Below are 21,517 nucleotides of genomic sequence, written 5' to 3'. Positions count from 1 at the left end.
ATATTGCCATTGCATAATTTATGATATCAATATCTCTTGTATTTCCCTTTTTCAATAAAGTCCCGGCTGCTCGTGTTACTTTACCATCTGCTTCCTGCTGCTCCTCCTGTGCAGCAAAATAGTGAAACTGTGAGTGTATTTATTTAGTTAAGCAGGAAAGGGATGGGGAAAAAAAAGATCTACAAGAACCTGATTGTTCCTGATTGAAAATTTTGTCTGATTTTTCCTCAGTTCATCCCTCCATCCTGCAACCTTTGATTTGCTTGGATCACTTCTTTGTTGATTGGGAGAGGGGGGTGGGAATCAGCCCTTCGCCATGGGTGTCCTTTAATTCAAGTTGAATCCAAAGTATAACTTTTGATTACGGCAGAAAGTAAACTCCGATAGGATTAAGGAACCCCTCTAGGAATTGAGTGCATATTTGTTGGGACTTAAAGCATTCCCTGAATAGCAATTTATTTTCAACCACAACAAACATTTCTTTTGCTTAGATCTACCATCCTTGCCACCATAGCCTCCTATCCTGCGTTCCTTTTGAACTGCATGCCAGTAGTAGGCTTGCTAAAAATAATTTATGTGTCCGTACACCGCTATATCACAAGCACATTTGCCTCAGATGTTTACCGTTTATCTCCCTTTTCTTCTCAACTGCATTGCAATTCAGTTTTGGATGCTGATTGTAATGTTCCTAGGGTCACCAAATTCCATAATGGACAGGGTTCGCACCTCTGCAGTATACCCCATTTTGAAGCAGAAGAAGGGCTAAGAGGGGGAGGAATGGAAATCAAACCCACAACAAACACTTGGGGATAGGGAAAGACTACCAGACACCACCAAGTTTGAGTATATATTGTAAAATCTATACATAATAATCTGCTCTGCAAAGACAGATTCACTTTCTTTTATTATTACTTAATTGCGCCCAGTGAATCGATGCAATGTTTTTTTTAAAAAAAAATACTATTCTTCTACTACTTCTACCTCTCTTTGCTTCTCTTAATTACTGATACATTTCTGAATACTTTATATAGCAAATTGTATTGTCTGCTAAAAATATATAATACATTTAGCATTTACCTTTATAAAACCATGTGTACGGCCACAAATCTTAAAAAACCAAAAGCTTAAAAATATCAGATGTTGTCTGGGCCATGAATTGATCTTCTTCAGTGATGTTTGTGGCTTATAAAGTATTTCACGATAATTTTAGTTGTTCATTAAAATGTTATTAACAGGTTTCTTTTACATCTGTGGTTATGCAACCATTTTATAAAATTGCAAGGCATGTGTTATTAAGTTTATTATATGTTTTTGATAACACATAGACTAACTTGGTGGTGCTGGATATTTATTTATTTTAATTGCAATGCAAAGGACGTGTTAGGATTATTTCAACTGGTGCTTTTGTACATGTACAAGAAGTTTTGGTCCAGCAGGCTCAGATTTAGTGTCCAATAATAATAATTTTATTATTTGTACCTAGCTCATCTGGTTGGGTTGCCCGAGACACTCTGGGTGGCTTCCAACACAAAAAAGAACATAATAAAACACCCAACATTAAAGACTTCAGATGTATTCTAAAAGTTGTGCAGTTCTTTAATTCCTTGACATTTGATGGGAGGGTGTTCCACAGAATGGGTGCCACTACTGAGAAGGCCCTCTGCCTGGTTCCCTGTAACTTCACTCCTCACAGTGAGGGAACCACCAGAAGGCCTTCAGAGCTGGACCTCAGTGTCCAGGCTGAACACCACAACCCATGAATCCTGGTGAACCTGTCCGGTGGTGGCTGGTAACTGAGTGCCAGGAGTAGACCTCGTATACCATGTAAATCCCCCCCCCCCCCCGCTCTGGAGTGATACAACATTGGTGGCCCTTTGGCCCTGGGTTTAGGACAGACAACAAACAAACACATATTCACAAAATGCACAACTAACCTATGGAATTCTCTATCACCATGTGTGATGATACCTCCTAACATTAAATGGCTTCAAAAAAGATTTGGACTCACCCAGAGGGGAAACTTCCATGTTGAGACGAACAAGTTATCTGAGTACCAGATGATGAAAAAATGAAATCCTACTTGAGCATTGGTAGCTATTAGCTGAAAATGAAAGAATAACTATAATCCCACAAGACTGATCACCTTTCTGCACTATGGCCTGATTTATCTATTTGGCATAACACATTTATCCAATATATCACAGTATATCACAGTACAGTACCAAGGATATCTTTTTGTCAAAATTATATCTCAGTAAAGTTTTTTTAATATATCCCCACCCTGGTTTACTAATTGCTTGGAAATGAGATGAATAGGGAGCATCTTCTTAGCCTATCATCATTGCCACCAAACAAAATGTTGGCATCTCTTCAAACATTTCCACCGACTAAAGAAGAACAGAAGCTTTGCTCACTAAATCTCAGTAGCGTTAAAGCTTGAACATGTGCAATGAGGTGTTTAATTAACTCGCAGGGCCAACTCTTGCCAACTGTGCAAGCCTAATGTCTACACAGAAGTAGTAGAAGAAGAAGGGTTTGGATTTGATATCCCACTTTATCACTACCCGAAAGAGTCTCAAAGCGGCTAACAATCTCATTTCCCTTTCCCCCCCACAACAAACACTCTGTGAGGTGAGTGGGGCTGAGAGACTTCAGAGAACTGTGACTAGCCCAAAGTCACCCAGCAGCTGCATGTGAAGGAGCAGAGACTTGAACCCGGTTCACCGGATTATGAGTCTACCGCTCTTAACCACTACACCACACTGGCTCTCAGTTCTACTGAGTTCAACAGGTCTCACTCCTTGGAGAGTATAGAGCTACTGTCCAAATTCATATTTATTTATTTTATTTTGACAATTTATATACTGATTAATTACAGTTGCCTCTAAGTGGTGTGCATCAAGGCCGAAGCCCTGAGATAGCATACACCAGCTCTTTTAGTTCCCTTGGGTGCAGCTCATCAGGCCCTGGATATGTGAATTCATTTAAAGTAACTAGTTGTTCCCTTGCCACCTCTTTTTTTATCTTGGACTGGTCAGTCCTGTCTATAATCTTCAGAAGTTCTTGGAGATCAGGTGAGGTCCCTGCAGAAATGGGCAAATGATGTCCCCATCTTCAAAAATTCTATTTTTGATACCTGTCTTGCTCTGCTTCTCCCCTAAGGTTATTACAGTGATACCTCGTGTTACATACGCTTCAGGTTACATACACTTCAGGTTACAGACTCCGTTAACCCAGAAATAGTATCTCGGGTTAAGAACTTTGCTTCAGGATGAGAACAGAAATCGTGCTCTGGCGGCGTGGCGGCAGTGGGAGGCCCCATTAGCTAAAGTGGTGCTTCAGGTTAAGAACAGTTTCAGGTTAAGAACGGACCTCCAGAACGAATTAAGTACTTAACCTGAGATACCACTGTATAGTGGAAATGTAAGCTACAAAATTAGCCTATGTGTGCATGTGTACAGGCAGAGAAGCATATGATATAATCTGAAATAAGCATGTTATTATTAAAGGCTGGAAATAGGCAAATGCTGATAGAGAGCGGTTTCAAGCAACTTTGCCAGCTTGGAATCACAGTTGGATTTACCATTGTTGACATTTTTCTACCCCTGCTTGTTAGGAATCTGGATGTCAACCACATTTTTCTACTAGGAATATTCCCAGAAATGGGTTTTGGACTCCTGGCCAAGAGTAATTGCTTCAACAGAATATAGACACTTTGACTGGATCTGCACTGCTGGTTCCCCAGTGCAGGCAAGGCTTAATTTGAGTCAGCCATCGCCAGGCTAGATAATGTTTTCACGGAAGAGCCTTTCAGCCTCTCTCAGTGTTTATATTCATTCCCACTCATTGCTTAGGAGAGAAGAATAATGTCGGTGGACATTATTGCTCACGTAGGTCTTACATTCAAGTAAGAACTGTAAGGAAGGAAACATCTGCATCACAATTCAAAGGGGCAATGAGGCAGTACATATTTTATGCACCACATTTATGAAAAATGCCGGGGGAAGTGCAGAGGCGGAGGAAGGGGGTGCGGTGGGGGCGGTCCACCCCGGGTGCCCTCACTGAGGGGGGTGACATTCGTCGCGTTGCCTGCCCACAACTCCCAAGCCTACCCTGAGCTGTCAGGGGGAGGGATGGAGCTGCGCCACCTTGCAGGCAGCCTTCCCCCATTTCCCCTTCGTTTTGACAGCTCAGGGGAGGCTTGGGAGTCGCAGGAGGGTGGTGCACCATTGCCCTCCCTCCCAGTCTGCTTCCTGGGGGGGGGAGCCTCCCTGAGCTGTCAAAAGGAAGAGGGAAGGGAGGAAGGCTGCTGGCAAAGCAGCATGGCTCCCTTCCTCCCCCTGCCCAGGAAGCAGCCCACCATGGGCTGCTCAATCCACCCCCATGGGTGGTTTGCCCCCTGGGATGCTTGCCCTGCCCCCATTGCTCCGCCTCTTCACTTCTGGGGAAGTGGCCATCATAACAGGGTATGCCAGGGCAGAGGCTGTTTCCTCCATGTAGCTTCATCCAAAGAAGGCGTAAGTTGTATGAACTGGCCCATGGCGGCACAATCTGAGTTTCTCAAGCTATACCTTGAGCTTATTTATGACATCTCAAAACTTTAGAAAAAACTGAGGAGAGAGAGACACTGTTTCCATCTGCCTTTTCACACCCTCCAGCCATATTAGTCTATAATAATGGATCTGGCTTTTTTGCAGTGGTGGAGGGAGGAGTGGGGCAGCAATGTCATCGCCTTTGGGGCTACTTTAGGCTGCAAAGGTGATGAATATTGTTTATTGGCATATTGGTTAAGCTTTATTGTTGAATTTTTAGTATTATTATTAAATTTGTATGCCACCCTTCATCCATAGATCTCACAAAATAAAAATACAAAATAAATACATACAATACATAAAAACAAGAACAAAAAATGTGGTATTAGAACTTTTTTAATTATATAATTTGTTTGTGCACTGTGTTTATTTTCCGTGAACTTTTTGAGCACAAATGTATCTGTAGAAGATACAATAAATATATACATTTGGGTATGCCTATCAACAAGCTCGTCATCTGAACATACCCTTAGCTGTCCAATCCACATCTTTGAACAACAATATTGATAAGGCTAAGTGAACAAGTTGGTCAAAGAAAACACAATCATTTAAGAAAAACAGGTGACTGGAGAAGATTATTTTCTTCCAAATCCATTGTTGGCATCATAGAAATACAGGAGAAGGCTCCCACTTCTTACATGAGATTTCCTTATTTTCACTGATAGAGTTGACATTATTAAAGTGCTGTCCAATGTGTGCTGTGATTTATGGGTTCGGATAAATTCTCAATTCCTTCAGGCACCTCTATATTGGCAATAAAATGCGGATTTAGTAGAAAAGTCATGGAAAGATTACTGCCATGATTTTGAAAAAAAAAAAGATATGCTAATTATCATGCAGCTGGAGCTGACAATCTGCCAGCTGGAGGCGGAAAAGGAAGGGACTTCCAATATGTCTCTGGCTTAGAAACTACTCAGATCTCTTTCAGAGACGGGTGCTCTATTTTTTGCATTTAATCAGCTGAAACAATGTCACGTGCTATTGCACCCTGTGCCAGGAATGAGTTAACTTGAGCCTTGTGTGGTCTCCCAATACTCATTATATTTACTAAGCTAGTGTACTCAGCAAAGGTGGAGCCAATGGCCTTCCAGAAATTAGTGGATTTAAATTCCCATCAGTCCCAGTCAGCCTGGCCAATGGTCAGGGATGATGGGTGTTCTAGTCCATTAACCTTTTGAAGGGCAACAAGTTCCCCAACTAAAGGTTTATACCGCAACAGACCCTGCAAGTGTCCCTAATATCCAGGGACAGTCCCAGGTTTACAGAAGCCTCCCCGGTTTCTGATGTGATCACCAGGTAGTCTAGACAGAATTGGTTAGAACTCAACCCCTAGACCTAGCAAAAAGAACCACTGCTATTTCACTGGTTGCCAAACACTTTATCAAAAGGTTCTCAAGCTTTATGGAGAGTTTAGAAACTTTTTGAGAACTTTGGTTAAGTAGCAATCCCGCCAAAGGATGAGCCTAATCAACAAGTAAACGTTGAATTTTTTATAGACTCCAGGCGATCGTTATTGTAATGGACATTAAAAGACACATGCATTTATCAGCCCATTAAAATCAATGTTATTATCCAAATGGATTTACAAACATTAAATACATCTTCCCATAAAACATAAATAATGTAGCCCTGTTTTGACCTTACTGAAGGTACCAATGCAACAGCAGAATGCACATTAATAATTCTCTTGGCTGGGAGCCATCAATGGGCCAAAAGCAGTTGAATTGTTTACCAACAGTGAGGCTTGCTCACTTTTATCCATAGCACCACAAAGCAAACTGGATTGCTTCAGATCTGTATGCTAAGTAAATAAAAACTGAAAGCTGTGGGTGGGTGCTGATTTTATTTATGGAGGAAAACTCCAGTGGTGAGTCTATAGCAAGAGATTGGCGGAACATAAGGAAAGTAGGGTTAGAAAACAGGATAAAAGACAAGCCCAGGGGAGGAATCCAGTGATGAAAAAAGTGTCAGAGCTCTTGTAGCAATGGCCCCATCTACTCTACTCTGAAGTAAGAGGATATTGACTCTCCGAGGTTCTTCTAGGGGTGGGGTGGGGGGTGGATAGACAGAGTGGATATAACAGTTCATTTATATCTATTCCAAGTATTTTTAAACCATCCTTCAATCATATTCACATGATAGTATACCAGAAAGACTAAAACAACTGAAGCGCAAATACAGGCAAAACATAATAAACTAAAACGACGCAAGATAACAAAAGTAGCATAAAACAGTCAGCAAAACTGAAATTTAGGTATGGTGCATATTTTACATCCTCTGCAGGCTCACACAGCCTTCCTTCTCAGTTGCTCCTCTCCATTCCATCTTTGAAGCGCTGGGCAAAATTATTTACATCTCCAGTGATATTCACATGATTGGCTTCCATTTTCAGTTTACAACCCCCCGTCAGAAGCAGCTTTGCAAGCTCTTGTTTGGAACTAAACTACCGCTGCTGTTTCTATTTGATAATTATTATAAATTTTAATACTTGTTTCCAAAAAAGTTTTCATCGGGTAGAAACCTCTTTGTGTGTCCTTTTATTTAGCTGCTTCGTTATTTGTGCATGTTCAATTCTGCTTCAAAGTGGAAACCCTTGTCAATTTGGAATGCTGACTTCTTTGTTTTGGACTTCCCTTCCTTACTCGGAGTTCTTTTTGTACCGTCTATTATGCAGTTATTGTCCCCTGTAGTTAAGGCTAGTGTCAGAGAAAGCAGACGGAACGTGGAAAGAGAGCTTAATAGCTTTTGAACCATAAAAAGGTGTTGAAAATCTGACAAGCTCATTGAAATCCTTGCAGTTAGCCTGATTTTTTTCTTCTTTTTTCTTCCCCTTTTCTGTCACAGCTTTCATGTTCATGCGTCTTATTATACATTTTTAATATAACATTGACAATTTGGCTTTTGAGAGTCTGCTCACAGTTTTAACCTGCTCTCTGAGTGCAACTGCCCCAAACTTTATACTTTGGAAATTGTCTGGGTCCAGAAAACTCGGGGTTGAACTCAGAGTAGACCCACTAAAATTAATGGACCTAAGTAAGTCATGTCCAGGTTTTTTTTTTCCAGGGGGGAGGTATACTCTAAATATAACTATACAGCCCACGGTATTAGAAAGTGCAAATATAAATTACACAGACTGCAATCCTTTGCCAAGGAGTAAGCCTTTTTGTACTCAGTGGGATTTAATTCTGAGTACGTTTGTACAGAATTCGACTAACAGGGATCAAACAAACCCACATTTTTTCATCTCTATGGAAGTACTGCGGATTTTAAAAAGCCATCCTGTTCAAAGTGTATCCAGGGTTCAAATAGGATTGCTGTCGTAGACCTTCATTTTCTGTTGTGCTCTCAGAAGCAAACATGATTTTATTTCCTCTCTACTGTTTGTTTATTCATTGGCTTGGCTTTTATCTGTTTTTTGAGTTTTAATTGTTTGATTATATTTTATGGGCTTTTTTTTATTTGATCGTTGCAATTTTATAATGTACACGCTTTGAGAATCTATAATGATTGGCAAGGCCACAGTAAAACATCATAAACGAATAAATCAAATAACTAATTGGCTTGGATAAAACCCTAAATAGTTTTCACCCTGTTTGCCCTCTCTGTATCTTCCCATCTATTAAGATCAGCAAGGGAGCCCAGCAGTGCTGGTTTTATTGGCAAGAGCTTTAAGGGGTGCACCAAATAAGGCGGTCCACTCAACCCCCCACATTCTCATCTCAGCCCAGTATACCTGAAGGAGTGTTTCCACCCCCATCATTCAGCCAAGACACTGAGGTCCTGCTCCAAGGGCCTTCCACCCCCATCATTCAGCCAAGACACTGAGGTCCTGCTCCAAGGGCCTTCTGGCGGTTCCCTCACTGCGAGAAGTGAAGTTATAGGGAGCCAGATAGAGGGCCTTCTTGGTAGTGGCACCTGCCCTGTGGAATGCCCTCCCATCAGATGTCAAGGAGATAAGCAACTATCCGACTTTAAGAAGACATCTGATGGCAGCCCTGTATCAGGATTTAATGTCTAATGTTTTACAATTTTGTATGTGCTGTAAGCCAGCCAGAGTGGTTGGGGAAACCCAGCAGATGGGTGGGGTGTAATAATAATAATAATAATAATAATAATAATAATAATGATAATAATAGCTACTGCCCATTTGCTTGTCTCTCCCTCTACGTTAATCTGCATTGGGGAGTGGATGGGGGTGCACAGAGGTTCCCGTTGGGCGCATTCATGCAGAGGCATCTTACATTGTAAACTGCCCTGTGATCTTCAAATGAAGAGCAATATATAAGTTTCATAAATAAAATAATAAATAAACACATTACCATGTTTTAAATTAGAATAAAAACTTGATACGAACCTGTTGGACCAATGGCCGTCTTGTACTGCGTTGTGTTCTCACGGTGGCCCACCAGATGCCTGTGAGTAGCCTGCAAGCTGGGCGTGTGCCTCTGACCTTGCAGGTAGAATAAAGTCCTCCATTATTTTGTTCAGTTCTCCTTTAAAGCCATTCAAGCTAGTGGACATCTTAGTTGGTAAGCAAGCCAAGCTTCCTCAAACTTGGCCTTCCAGATGTTTTGAGACTACAATTCCCATCATCCCTGACCACTGGCCCTGCTAGCTAGGGATCATGGGAGTTGTAGGCCAAAAAACATCTGGAGGGCTGAGTTTGAGGAAGCCTGGGTTAGAGCGTGGTGCTGATAATGCCAAGGTTGCAGGTTCGATTCCTGTATGCGACAGCTGCATAGTCCTGCATCGTAGGGTCCCTTCCAACTTTACAGTTCTATGATTCCATGATTTTCGCCTCCTGTTGGAGCAATTTTAACTATGCACTGCATGAAGAAATGCTTTCTTTGATGTGTCTTGAATCTTCCAACATTCATCTTCGCTGGTTGTCCACTAGTTCTAGTGTAATGGGAGAGGGAGAAAATCTTTTCTCTATTCACTTTCTGCATGTCATGCATAATTTTACAAACTTCTATCACGTAACTTCTTACTTACCTTTTATCTAAACTTGTTGTTTAGTCGTTTAGTCGTGTCTGACTCTTCGTGACCCCATGGACCAGAGCACTCCAGGCACTCCTGTCTTCCACTGCCTCCCGCAGTTTGGTCAAACTCATGTTGGTAGCTTCGAGAACACTGTCCAACCATCTCGTCCTCTGTTGTCCCCTTCTCCTTGTGCCCTCCATCTTTCCCAACATCATAGTCTAAACTAGCAAGTCCCAAATGCACCAACCTTCCCTCCTAAGTGGAATATGCAGTCTCTCTGCGTGTGCTGCAGCCATGCTTGTGTGCAGCAGCTGGTTGCTGCAAGCAATTTTCAGCAATTGCTGCTGGGTAAAAGAAAATAAACTCTTGGCACAGCATGGGCCCATGAGAGCCCTGGGAAGTGGAAGTAAAAGTGTTCCGCTCCTCCACCACCCCACCCCTGCAGCTGAAGGTGGGGTGGAGGCCCTGAACTTAGGACTGGAAATCTGTGGATAATGTCATGTGACCACTGGATAATGGTTTGAAATAAGTGAAGGTATGGTAGGTGAACAGCTACCTGGATTCAGGAAGGATGGCAAAATTAAGTCTTTATATGCTCTTCTTCTACATTCAGAACAATTTCTCAACATAAAAAAAAATACACATCATAAAGTGGAATGACTTGTGACACTAAATGTTCTATTTCTAAATTGTAGCCAAGATCGTAGGTCCTCCCCCTCCTGTTCTGGAATGCCATTTTAAACTGGTTTTAAACAGAAACAGAATTATGGTACTCAGCAAAATGGATTATTATAGTGGTGCTTTTCTTTTTGGCTTCCTTTGTCTGCTAGCAAAGTGTCCTCCTTGTAGATTCCACCCTTTCTGAAGATCACCATCTGGTTCAATCTCAAGGAGGAAGAAACCATGTACCCCTGGGACCAACCAGGGGTCACAGCTTTGTCTGAGTTGACTCTCAGTGTACACCCATCAACCACCATCACTCTTATTCCAGAGCAAGTCCATACAGTCCTGCTTTCAAAATAAAGTAGGCATTATGTGTTACCTCATTATATAAATAAGCTCTCAGAATGATCAAGGTATGATAGAATGCTCAACAAACGCATATTATGCCAATGTTTGGTATCTTAAGGTTTAGCTAGTTTGTTCAATTATTAAAGGATCCTCAGGCTTTCTGATTTATAGGCTCCATTGATTTCTTTTTGTCCGATGAAGCTATACACACAAACAGGCATACAGACATGCAGAGATTTCAGATGGTACAGGCAGAAACTTATTTATCTTCGAAGGACTCATCTCAGTAGATGAAGGTATTAAACAGAGAGTTATATATCCTCCAGTATCACAAATTCACACAAATCAGCTTGCCAAGTTACACAACCTTTGATTCGCAGGTAATAAAATGTGTAGTATCTGTTCACCTGAGGCAAAGTGGCAATTCCTAGCAGACTCAGTGACTCCAAATTCCTAGCTTTCTATCAAGCTGTTTCTCACTGACCTGAGGTCAGCTGCAGGTTATGTCAGTCTAAGGCCATGTTAGCGATACGTCAACACACTGTAACATATAAAATATATGATAGACTGCTATTAATGTAGATCCAGAAATGACGTAGGGAACAACTGAAGGAAGGAAGAGAAAATGAAAGTTGCTAGGCAGGAAACCAACAGCACAGTGCTGCTGGTGGGGCCCCACCCTCCCAACACACACACACACACACACACACACACACACACACTCCCCAATTCAGCCATGAAGTACGGTATTTGTTTCTTTTGCCGCCATCATGGAAGCAGCAACACTACTCAGTGTATTTCCTGCTAGGCCTATGAACATCCATATGCATGGCGGATAGGTGGCAGTGTTACTTGTGAATAGGAGCCAAGCTCAGATCCTTTCCACTTCATAGAGCTATATGCTGGGGCACTGCATTTTGGGTAAATGAAGATGGCAGCCATCTTGGATTGGAACCAAACTTGGCTCTCCTTCAAAAGTGGTGCTACCACTGGGGGACGGACCTTCTAAGCTACTGGGGCACTTGGCCAATGCACAATCTGACCAACCAATGGCAACAGGCTTGATAATAAGTGGGGTCGGGTGACACAAGGACGGTGGAACAGCCATACTGCAAGTACAATGATCTTCATATGGAAGTCACACCGATAGAAACCAAACTTTGGCAGGTATTATATATTTAATATTGGATGTTTCCTAAATAATTCTCACAGTGAATCAGAGCTGCAGAGTTACCAAATTCCATATCTCATGAAATATGGCATTTAGAAGAGTGATTAGGACACCATACCCCACCTTTTCAAAGAAGTACTGTATCTCTATTTGGTTCGGCAGGCATGTTAATATGTCTATTGGGTTCATTGCCTTTATATTCATGGAATTTGACAACATATTGCCTTTAGTCAGGAGAGGAAATCAGCCAGATCAGAAGAACCAGCAGTTGAAGGCATGGATGTGCTGCCTGGACTCTAAGACCAAGCTTGAGCCCGAGATGTTGACTCATTGAACTGGTGTACCTCAAGAGAGCATTCCTGAAACAGGAAGAAGTCTCCACCATCAGCCCTTCAGGATAGCTGAAGCCAGAATGTCAGCAGTTAGTAATTAGCACGAAGAATAAGCAAATCCCTGATCAGAGAGAAAACTTGAAGCCTGCCAGGTAACTGTGGGGTGGAGAACTCTGACCAAGAAGACATCAGGTCTGAACGGCCTGTGATTTAACAGGGGTGGAGATGGACAGAGAAATTGGCTAATAGTTTAGTGTAGAAATGGGAACTAGAACAAGGTTATAACATCTCTATAAAGTAACAATGATATAATTAAAAGAAATATCTTCAAAGCAAAAGTAATATATTTAAGCCGTTATCAAACTAAGTACTGTTAAATAAACAACTTGCAAATAAATCCATTCTTTTACATCACTGAAAGTTTTAATAAATTAAAATGTATATAAATTCTAATATAATGTATAATATTATAATTAAATTATAACAGATAATAAATTACAATAAAATTTTAATGTATAATGAATTATAAGAAAATTATAATAAAACCCAGCTACTGTAGGTGATAGAAGGTTAGGAAATGTGTTATTTATTTGAAATGGAATTATGTCAGTGGGAATATAAAAGGGATAAGGAAAACAGGTCCTTTTAAAATATAAGGAACCCCTCTACAACTTCATGGGGAGTGGTGGAAGAGACAAACCACAGTAGACCCTCCATGGCTGGGCAATGACTATATGCATTTACCCTTACTGCGAAAGAAGTGCAGAAGGTGGGACTGTCGGGCCAGGTCACAATTTATCCCCCCACTGCTGATTGGCCAGCCGGGCCCACCCTCCAGGGCAGGCCTGCCCAAGGCTACTGGTTCACCCAATTGCCAGCAGTCAGTCAGTCAGTCAGTCAGTCAGTCAAACCATGGTCCCTTCTCCAGATTACCACAGGGCCCATGGTCTGGCTGCAACATCGCTCACCAGATAAGGTGAGCGGACTTACTGAAAACAGCACTGTATGGGGTAAATGGTGATTAGTGCCAAGCAAGTGTTTCAGGGCCTTGCCCTGGATTAGGGGCATGTTCTAGATCAGAACTGTGCAGCTCTTCCCTGCTCGCTTCAGAATAAAAGTGGCCAGTTTAAGCATGCTTCTTAAGAAATGCGCATTCAGCATTCGCTCAATACATTTTGCTGTCTGAGGCAGAACAGTAAATGGCGTCCCCCTCCCACGAGTCAAGTTCCATTGTACCCACAGCTGGCGTAATTATTTTGTCACCTGACACAGGAAAACCCAAAAGCATATCTTCATGGAAGTAAAAAATAAAATGCAACAATAATAAATTAACTGACGATTTTCTTCCCTTAGATGACACTCAAAATCAGTTGCCTTGAAGCAGCTGCCTCACTTTGCGTAAGGATAGGGCCGGCATTGAATGTGTTTATCCTAACATGTAGTCTGTTCCTTTAGATCTTGTTTTCCATTTGACGTGCAATGGTGTGTTGGCCCACCACTGCTTACTGGGCTGTACTGCTGAGCTGCCCAACTACATTTCTAAGTCCAGGCACTCATGTGTGCCAGTGTCCTTATTTGTATCTGTGAAACATTGGAGGTAGATGTGGTCTGCGTGGTCCAAGCTGTGTTGTGTGCAAACACCACCTTTTTCTGGGGGATCCTCTTACATACAGTGACTGGCAATATGGACCTCAAAGAGCTGAAGCTCGAAAGCACCCACAGTTCTTAGTCATGTAGCTCAGTTCCTTCAGATAATTTCCCTCTGCCCACCTAAAGTCCTCCTCATTTTACACCATGCCTGCTGGCCATTTGTTCATTGTCACACTGTACCTGAAATACCAATGCATAATTAAGAAACAGGTAGTAAAATATACAAGCTCTTACATACAGTGACTGGCAATATGGACCTCAAAGAGCTGAAGCTCGAAAGCACCCACAGTTCTTAGTCATGTAGCTCAGTTCCTTCAGATAATTTCCCTCTGGCCGCCTAAAGTCCTCCTCATTTTACACCATGCCTGCTGGCCATTTGTTCATTGTCACACTGTACCTGAAATACCAATGCATAATTAAGAAACAGGTAGTAAAATATACAAGCTCGAATGTTCACTTGTTCATTCATTCATAAAATATCCACTTTGCCCAAGTTTTTAATGAAGCATGTTCCACAGAAAAGCTGGGCTGGGTTGGGGATGCATTTCTTCTGATGAGGCTTTGTGTGCCCTGCTTTTCCTGAAGGCATGGGGGGAACTCTGAGCGTCACCTGCAGTTCCTACATTGTAACATTAACTATCCAGAAACAAAACATGTATGGTGTAGCAACAATGCATTCTTTATTTGGAAGAGTGAGTCATATTGCTTCAATCCAGCTTCCCACCGATTGGGTCTTTAATAGGGACATAAATAAGCCTCCTTAGCATATGTGACCTCCTGACCAGAGCGTGTTAAACTCCAGGAACTATATTGCTCACCACTTTTCTTTCATTTGAAAGGATGTCCATCATAGTCCTGCTTGAAATCGTTTGACTTAATACCAACCCTGGCCTATCAGAAAATAAACGATGTTCAAATATGCTGAGAGCCAACTAACGGGGTTGCAATAGTCATGCGAGATGTTGAAAACCTCTTCAGTTTAACCACATGCTATAATGTGATTGACCCAGCTATATGTAATCGCTGCTCTTTAAAGAGCACAGCAATGCATTTTGTACATGTGGCTGATATTATGATGTACTGTAGGGGTGGGGAAATTGTAGCCCCTACAGGCATCGCTGGACTACAGTTCCCATTATCCCTGTCAATTCTTCATGCTGGTTGGGGCAGTTGGGAGCATGACATCTTCCCCAGCCAATGCCATCGGAAGGCCTGCAGGTTCCCTCTAACATTTGGGCCTACAGAAAGAGCTAGCAAGCAAAGAGTGGTGATGGAAGAACTTTACCTGGTTTGAATGTCTCAGAAATCAGCAGATCTGTTCAGATCTGTTTCTCCTAAAAGGATGGATTAGAGATGGAGTAGTAGTTTGGGGAAGGGGTGTCAGCTGGGTGGAAGAGGATAGGAAGGGAATTCATTTCCTCTCTATCTCAAGCCAGTCTGCATTTGAGGAGAACATTATGCGCCTTTAATATGCATATCCCAGAGGCCAGAAAAAATGTGTTGTGGGGGTGGGGGAGGCTGTTGCTCTGCTATAGATCTCATGCTCTGTCTGCAAAAGGTCCCAGGTTCAATCCCTGGGCATCTTCAGTTAGCAGGTTTAGATGATGGGAAAGACATTTGCTGAGAACTTAGCTCTGTTGAGAAGAACACTCTTATTTTCTATCAACACACAAGCAGTGAGTGGGGCTGCACCATAGAATCATAGAGTTGTAGAGATGGAAGGAACATACTGAGAGTATATTCCTGATTGGCAACTAGATGGGAGCAGCCCTGAAAGTGAGAGAACGTCATCAAATGCCACTTCTCCAGGGAGACTCGTGGCATGATTTTAGAGGGTTAAAATTTTGTGATAGAAATGACACCTCCCATGTCAACTGCTCCAGGTTCTTGGGTTCTGAATTACTATTTCTTTCAAATGTCAAAGACAGAAATGTATTTTTCAGGATTGGAAGCAGCGATGCAGCCCTCAGACTGTGTCCTAAAAGAATCTGCTGGACTGCAGATTCTGAAATGGACTCAACATGCCATCTGGGTCACAAGTCTGCAATCTGAGTTTCTTGGAGTCTTCTGCCCTCTCTATCTCTTGAGTGCATTTTCCAAGAGCTGATCAGTTATGAATTTCCAAGACTATTCTAGGTATGATATGGGGATTCAGAGTCAAGATCCAAATTGGTGGAATATACATGACTGCCCTATTTATTTATTTCCTGAAAAATTGTGTTCTGTGATGTTTCTGTTCATGCTACAGTAGGTTACGTTTAATCTTTCTTGGCGAAGCAGACTCAAAGAAACACTTTCTTGTCAGATTTCTGATGTTCTGTAAGCAGGATGCTAACAAATTTATTTAGCTGTTAGGTGGAATAGTTTATTAAAAGATTAACTTTCATGAACATAGAAGCAAACAGTTTGCTATCACCAAGAAGACGGGCGCTTACAAAATAGGACACAAAAGCACAGCCAACTCTGAACAAAAGGCATTTATTACACAAATGTCCTGTGTATCTGGAGAGGGAGAGGCTTGCGGACAAGTGGCAGGTCATATGGACAAGCGGGATTAGGGAAATACCCTTCAGTAATTGGTTCCAGAGCGTTTAGATATTAAAGTGCTGGTTCCCACAATGACATCTGTTGTATAAGCATGTCTTTGCAATGGAATAGGCCATTCCCTTGGGTTAATATTATTGATTTTTAGATGAATTGTAGACCAAATAATTATCAAAGATGGGATGATTCCCTTGGCCTCAGACAGCCTGTAGCTTAGTAACTGCAATTAGACTGCATTTATCCCACATGCTGAGTTCTTATAACTTGCGAATGCGAGACAAAATAGGAGCTCAGTGCTTTTGAAAAATCCAGCCATGGATTCTGATTCCTAAATGAGTGCTGGCTTCTTGCTGTACAATCTGCTGGGCATTTTAAAAGTGTATATCTGTTTTATAATACTTTTTTATATATAAGGCAACTGGCAAAGTAAAGTGTGTGTGTGTGTGTGTGTAAATAAAAAATGTGGGATTGTGAATAATTTTGGAAGATGAGTAATTAAGTTTTGGGGGGTGGCTGTTTCTTTAGGTTCAGTGATTACTGAAAAGATGTCTCATTGTTCAGTGAACTTTCATGCAGAAAATGCTATTGAGCAAATCTGTCATACAGGAATAGTTTTGATGGGAAAGTCTTTGAGACCTTAAAGCTGAACTTTCTTCAGTGGGAGTTTGCAGATGTCATTATAAACTTTATAGCGGATACATGAATAAGTTATCCACAAAAGAAGAGCTCTGTAAAAGACTGAGGGACATCAAAGTGGAGCAGAGAGAGAATCCATTTGTGGCCATCGCAACTACAATCAAGAGAACCAGAGACCGTTTTAAAGGATGCTTTGTTTCACTGTGCTGCAATTCTAGGGCGAGCAAAGTAGACATCTTGTTGAGCAGCCAAAACAAGTGCATTGCTGAAACCCATCTTCTAAATTCTTGAAAGTTTTCTTCTGGAAAATATACTTCCATATTTATTCATTTTTGCATCTTCCACTGAGATCTTTTAAATGTCCGTCGATGTGGGGTTGTGTCCCCCCCCCCCATTAGACACTTCCCTAGCGCTTTGCAGTCTCTCCTACTTCCTGCACTTCCTGACAGTAAGAGCTGTTCGACAGTGGAATTTGCTGCCAAGGAGTGCGGTGGAGTCTCCTTCTTTGGAGGTCTTTAAGCAGAGGCTTGACAACCATATGTCAGGAGTGCTCTGGTGGTGTTTCCTGCTTGGCAGGGAGTTGGACTCGATGGCCCTTGTGGTCTCTTCCAACTCTATGATTCTATGATTCTATTCTATCTAAAACAGCCCCATGAGATACCCGTAAGTTATCTTATGACATCTTCCTCTGAGCTTAAACTGCAGCATAGGAGGTCCTAGGAAGCTGGTTACCAACCACCTCAGACTGGTGCAGTTGCTGGCTTTAAGAAGCCCTACCTTCCACCCTAAAAACAAAACATACTCATTAAAAAATAAATAAAAGGCTTCACTTTTAAAATATGAACAGATGTCAGGACCACAGTAAGTAGTTTCTCCACCTTCCTGTGCTTAAAAGATAGCCCAGCTGAGGATGTATCTATCTTCAGACCACTGGACAGATGGTGATTTGAAGAATGAAGGGAAAGGCACTAACAAAGACGCGTCTGCCAGCTTGAAAGTAATGTCGAAATCCCAAGGGAGCAGAAAAAGACTATTATGTATGCGACCATGGCTGCATGGATGTTATTAGCTCAGAGATGGAAAGAAGATAAAGTTCCTACCAGAGAAGAATGGCAGATGAAGCTGATGGACTATGCTGAAATGGCTAAAATGACCGGAAGAGTCAGAAATCAGGAAGACCAAAATTTTAACAAGGAATGGGAAAAATCTATAACTTATCTTAAAGACCATTGTAAACAGTTAAAATTGTTAGCAGGATTGAAATATCGCTTGTAGTTTAAGGCTGAACTCTGGACACAATGGAGATTGTGATGGGACGATGAGCTGCTTGTGCGTAAAATGCAAGTCCCTCAGAGTTTGATCAGGCTTTCAAACCTCTGCCTGTGACGGAGCCCCTCCAGCATGGCTGCGTCAATCACTAGTAGAATCCGAAAGTGGCTGCTTTCGGAAACGTTTCCAACATAAAAGCTCCTTAACGGAAACACGTCGTCTGGCCTCTCGGCGTGACAGTTTCCGTCGAGGTGTGGGTGTCCCTATAGGAGGTCCTGAGACCTCCCCACTGGTTTCGCTTGAAGCGTCTCTGAGCCATCCCTCCGACTCACTTTCCCTTGGAGTTCTTGCTCGCCCTCTACTGGTTCCCTCTTCCGCTGCTACTGCTCTCTCACCCTCAGTGAGCCTTTGCGCCTCCGGCGCTTTAGATGTCAGTTCCCTGACATCCACCTCCCCTCCAGGGCCCCCTTCACCCCCTCCCGTCTCCTCTCCTACTGGCGGTGAGGAGGTAAAACCCTTGAAAGAACCTCCCTCATCTTCCGACGTCGCGAACACTTCCTTCCACTTGTTGCTGTTCCTACTCTCTAGGTACTCTTCGTCATCAGAGTCCACTCCCTCTTCCAACTCCGACTCCGCGAACCCTTCCATTTCCTCTTCCTCATCGGTGGTGCCGAAATACTCCCTCCTAAACCTTGCTATCGGCTGAGGTTTCCTCGGGAACCTTTGATGGAACGTTTCTGTTAAAACCTTGTCATTGACTTCCTGCGCACTTACCCAGGTGTTTTCTGACTCCGGTTCCCCTTCCCACGCCACTAAATACTCCACCTGATTTCCCTTCCACCTGGAATCGAGGATTTCCGCTACATGGTTGCGGCGTTCCCTCTCTTCCAAGGCTGGTCCCCTGACGTGCTCCCCTTCACCTCCTCCCCTGTATGGTGACAGTAACGACCTGTGGAACACTGGGTGCAATTTCATGTGATTGGGTAATCGGAGTTTGAAAGCTACCGGGTTGACCTGCTGAATCACCTCAAAGGGTCCCAATCTTCTGGGCCTCAGTTTCTTACAACCCCCTTTGAACGGCAACCCTTGGGTTGACAACCACACTTGATCCCCCACCCTTATGGTTTCACCTTCCCTTCTGTTCTTGTCTGCCTGCTTCTTATATTGTGCCTTAGCCCTTTCTAAGTTGAGCTGGAGCTGCTGATGGATGGCTTCCATCTCTTCTACAAAATGTTCAGCCGCTGGGACGCTCCATCTCTCCCCTCCTTCCCCTGGAAATGCCCTGGGGTGACACCCGTAATTAGCCAAAAAGGGACTCATCCCTGTGGACACATTCTCCGCATTATTGTAGGCAAATTCTGCCAACGCCAACTTTTCGACCCAATCGTTCTCTCTGTCATTGACATAACACCTAAGATGTTGTTGAAGAATGCCATTTGCCCTTTCCGCCTGCCCATTGGTTTCAGGGTGCCGGGCAGTTGAAAAATTGACTTCCACGTGTAACAAGCTCATGAGCTTCCTCCAGAACCTGGAAGTAAATTGTTTGCCTCGATCTGAGATCACCCTCGAGGGAGCCCCGTGCAACCTAAAGATATGTTCCACAAACAACTTCGCCGTTTCTTCCGCTGTGACTGCATGTGAGCATGCTACAAAGTGGCACATCTTAGTTAACAGGTCTACTACTACCATGATGGCTGTTTTCCCCTTGGACCTTGGCAGATCCGTCATAAAATCTATTGATATCGCTTCCCAAGGCCGTTCTGGTGTGGGTAAAGGTTCTAATAACCCTGCCGGCGCCCTTCTTTCCCCTTTGGCTCGCTGACATTGGTCACACCCTCTTACATACTCCCTTACATCTTCCCTCACCTTAGGCCACCAAAATTCCCTGGTAACCAACCACATGGTCTTGTGTTGCCCAAAATGTCCCGCCGTGGGGCTATCATGCAACTGCTTGAGTACTCTCCCCCTCAATTCACCTTCGGGTATATACAGTGCCCCTTTGTAATACAATGCCCCATTTCTTTCCTCAAAACCTCCGGGGCTCTCGCCCTCCCCCCTGAGACCTCTGAGCTTATCCTGGGCATATTCATCATTTTCCGTTTCCTCCACCAGTTCTCGTTGCCCCACCATCGCCGCCCCACACACCCAGCGGTCCTCCGGGATGACATGTCTCTCTTCGATCACCCCCTCCCCTTCCCAATATTCTGGTTTGCGTGAGAGCGCGTCCGCCCTGACGTTTTCTGGGCCTGGCACATAACAAATCTCAAAGTTAAATTTGGAGAATTCCTGTGCCCATCTCACTTGTCGTTGGTTGAGCACTCGAGCTGTTCTCCAATACTCTAAATTTTTGTGGTCGGTGCACACTTGCACCTTGTGTTGTGCCCCAATTAATAAATGTCTCCACCTCCGGAATGCTTCGTGAATGGCAAGTAGTTCCCTGTCATACACCGTGTAATTCCTCTCGGACTTATTCAGCTTCCGCGAGAAGAAGGCACACGGTCTCCACTCCGACGCACTCCTCCCCGGTTGAAGAAGGACCGCCCCTACCGCCCGGTCGGATGCATCTGTTTCCACTCTCATGGGTTTTCGTAAATCCACATGCAGAAGTTGTTCTTCCGAGGCGAAAGCCCTTTTCAGTTCTTCAAAGGCTCGATCCGCCTCTGCCGTCCAAACAAATTTCTTCTTGCTGCTGAGACAGTCGGTGATGGGCGCCGTCAAGTGGGCAAAGTTCTTGATGAACTTCCGATAAAAGTTCCCAAATCCCAAGAATCTTTGCACGTCCTTCTTGGTCTTCGGTGTCTTCCATTCCAGTACCGCTTGGACCTTGCCTGGATCCATGGCCAATCCCTTGTCTGACAAGCGGTACCCCAGGAATTCCACCTCCTTGGTATGAAACTGGCACTTCTCCAGTTTCACCCACAGCTGGTTGGCTTGCAGCCTGCCCAACACTTCTCGAACGTCCCTCACATGCTGTTCCTCATTTTCCGAATACACCAACACGTCGTCTAAAAAGGCCACACAATTCTTGTAGAGCAAAGGTCCCAGAACGTGGTTTATAAAAGCTTGAAAACACGCGGAGCCCCCTTGTAGACCGAAGGGCATAACGAGGTATTCAAAGGCTCCCAACGGGGTAAACATGGTGGTCTTCCATTCATCTCCCTTCCTTATGCGTATCAGATTGTACGCCCCCCGCAGGTCCAGTTTTGTAAAAATCTTTCCCTTCCTTACTCTGGTCAAAATGTCATCAATTCGGGGCATAGGGAAAGCCAGGGGTTCCGACACTGCATTGAGGGCCCTGAAGTCACACACCAGTCTCGGTTTGTCTGTGT

This window comes from Podarcis melisellensis, assembly GCF_964234715.1.
Source record: "Podarcis melisellensis genome assembly, chromosome: 6".
In the NCBI taxonomy this organism is placed as follows: Eukaryota; Metazoa; Chordata; class Lepidosauria; order Squamata; family Lacertidae; genus Podarcis; species Podarcis melisellensis.
The sequence above is the reverse complement of the archived record's forward strand: the minus strand, read 5'-3'. Positions refer to the sequence as shown.